The sequence below is a fragment of the Chenopodium album genome, chromosome 8, assembly GCF_948465745.1.
Source record: "Chenopodium album chromosome 8, dcCheAlbu1.1, whole genome shotgun sequence".
Taxonomy (NCBI): Eukaryota; Viridiplantae; Streptophyta; class Magnoliopsida; order Caryophyllales; family Amaranthaceae; genus Chenopodium; species Chenopodium album.
In genome coordinates this window covers 45,460,822-45,463,864 of record NC_137841.1, presented here as the reverse complement: position 1 = coordinate 45,463,864, position 3,043 = coordinate 45,460,822, and the positions used below count along the sequence as shown (strand labels likewise).

General features: G+C 37.9%; 1 non-coding gene across 1 annotated transcript; it reads left to right on the top strand.

Annotated features, from left to right (window-relative positions):
- Positions 1–331: 331 nt before the first annotated feature.
- Positions 332–438, top strand: LOC145556884 (small nucleolar RNA R71). The gene has a single exon (XR_014091975.1). It is a non-coding gene; the product is annotated as a small nucleolar RNA R71 (small nucleolar RNA).
- Positions 439–3,043: the final 2,605 nt, after the last annotated feature.

The following is a 3,043-nucleotide window of genomic DNA, read 5'->3' as shown; positions in this document are numbered from 1 at the left end:
AATGTGGGAGGGATGACCTTGTTCATTGGAAGTTTCACTCTCAAGCTTGGCCTTGATTGTTGTCATCTCCTTTCCCAAACTTGCAATTTGAGAGGATAGATTGTTGATGGCATTAAGGTGATCAACCGAATAAACCTTTGATCCATTCTTGCTCGAAGACTCTCTTTCTCCTTCTTGCCAATCCATATAATGGCGCACCACATCTTCTATAATGTACACAACCTCTTCTTCAGTTTTTTTCATTATTGGGCCTCCGGCTCCCGCATAAAGACACGTTTTGCCTTGAGGACTCAACCCTACATAGAAATTTTGAATGATTTGGTAGGTTGGGATGCCATGATGGGGACATTATCTTTGATACTCCATATACCTTTCCCAAGCTTCATACAAGCTCTCACTAGGTTTTTTGCTTGAAACTTTAGATCAAAGTCCTTGCCTCCGCCGTTTTCTTTTAGGGGTTAGAACCTAGACAAGAATTCCTTGGTAACTTCATCCCATGTTCTAAGATAATTTGGCTTGTCCTTGTCTAACCATTCTAAGGCTCGACCTATGAGAGAGAAGGGGAACAACTTGAGCAGGATAAACTCTTGAGAAACACAATTCACTTTAATACACTACTAGAATTTCCTTGTTTTTTTGACGCTTTTAAGACTTATTTTTTACGCCTTAAAGCGTCGAAAATTTTTCTCTTGACGCTTTAAAAAAGTGTCGAAAAACATGAGTCGAGAATTCTCTTTGACTCAAAAAAGCGTCAAGATTCTCGACGATTTTTTCAGTCTACATTTTATACGAAGCGTTGGTATCTTGAATGGTTCGCACAGGTTCCCAATTTTGGCGACACTTTTCCTTGTCCATAAAAAATCCTTTGGCGACGCTTTTTTGTTTCGCTATATCTTTTACCGCTCTCTTGCATCTAGTTTTTCCTTTTGATATATTTTATCTATACACAAGTTTCTACACAAAAAAGCGTCGTGAATTTTGCTATAATAGCTGCTTACAATGTGTAAGGAGGGTGATCCAATCGTAAGGGGTACTCTCCTTAAATGCCCTTGGCCACTTTAAAGCCTAGGACTTAACACTTTTTAGGGTGTAGAAGTATTTGAATTCCTGACTGTTTGGGGGACCTTGAATTAGAATTGATTCTATCATTATGCTTTTTTGTAAGAAACAAGTAGGAGTCGCCAATGAGTTTTAGGAGAAACTCATAAACCTCATTCATGCCTTTCTTCCATGTGGAATTCTTGGAATAACTAGCACAAATCATAAGTTTACCTATGCCCAAATTATTCTATAAACCAGAAATGAGTTTGGGAGCGAGGGTACTAAGATAACGTTTCTTTTAGAGGGGAATCGTCATCCTAGCCCTAGTACGGCCTCTACTAGCTCTTCCTTTTTTACAATTTCATCACCAAACAATATATGCAACGTGATACCTAAAACTATGTTAGTTGATTTTATTTACAAACATTAATTCACGTAGGAATTACATCGTAATGTCGTTATTCTTATTTAATTAAATTCGTGAAGAGGACAAGAAAATAAATAAGATTCGCCTTGGCTTAAGTGATCTACCAACAATTATTTAATTCAATTCTAATCTTTATTTAACGCAAGATATTATGTGGAATTTATTAATTAATTATTTTAAAGGTGATCAAACAACACTAACTAATTAATTTAAGTTCTTTTAAATAAGAAAATAAAGGTGATTTAACTAAGTGCTTGGGAATTTACAACTTCTCTTTGCTGGATCTCCGTTTAGAACACTTATGGACTCCTTCTTGTTGGGGAACCTCCACCGTATTAACAAGATATCGAAAGGGTGAGTGTTTAGGACAAGAGGGTTAGGTTGCACAAGTTCACAAGTTATTTGGCCAGAGTTTTAGGTTAATTTATGTCTGTTTAAGCCTCAGTTTAAGCTAATATTTATAGGAATGATTAGATTTAGGGTTTCGGGCATTCTGCCGCATCAGGTGTCGCGCGTAACAGATTGAGTTGCGCGCGGCATCCTAACGCAAGTTTTAGAGTTACGCTGCTATTAGTTGTGCAGCGCAACTAATTGTCTTGCGCGCGGCTTTATCGTAAGATTTGATTTTATATTTTTTGTATAATTTCGAAAAATTTTGAATCTTCCCTGCGCAACTCTGAAGGATGCGCTAGGTGTTGCACGCAACTGCATTAGTTCCGCGCGGCAGCCAAGCGCGACTCTTTGAGATGTGCGCGGCTTTTCCTGCGGCAGCACTAATTATGATTTAACCTAGACGCTCCTAAATCCGTCATTATTAGGGTTTAAGCACGGGCTTAATCCTAATAATGATTGGGTTTTGTTAATTGGACCTTTGTTTTGGCTTTTTCTTTAATTTGGGCTAGTCTTTTGTGTTTTGTGGCTTAACTAGTTATCCATAAGTATTCTTCACTTCGATCCAATACGAAGATGGTTTTATTTATCGTCATAGCACTTCCTGTCGGGGCAGGAGGCCAAAAGTAGATGTCTACAGTTAGCCCCCACTTTAATCGAGTCTAGAATAGACGATGATCAAAGTAGGGCAAGGAAATAAATCCGACACTCATTCTGCGAATTTTTCTAAGGATAGAGAATCTTTCAGTAATGTTTAAGGTTGTCGAAACAGACCTTGGTTCGCTAAGTGTTTGGAACAAGTAGCTATTAAGGCTAGAAAAAGTCCTTCCTAGTCTTAAGTTCTTAACGCGCTAATGAATCTAGATTAATCCTTTGCAAAAGTAGAACGCTTTTACAAGTAAAAGTGTTCTGGATGATGTCAGGTCATGAGAAAAGAACGGTTTAAAAAGGATAAAAAGGGAAACTCTCAATCGTGTCATCGTTGGTCTAAAGTCCCTCTATATGTCATTGAAACTTTTGCTTGACTTTAACAAAGTAAAAGATGGAAAAGGGGTTTTCGGTATTAGAGTTGAAATGGTCCAGTATTCGAGTTGGGTCCTGTATTCGAGCCGGAAGTCCACAAGATAGAAATGCATGTCTCAGGAGGCATATATCCAAATTTAGTGAGAGAAAAGAAAGTCAACA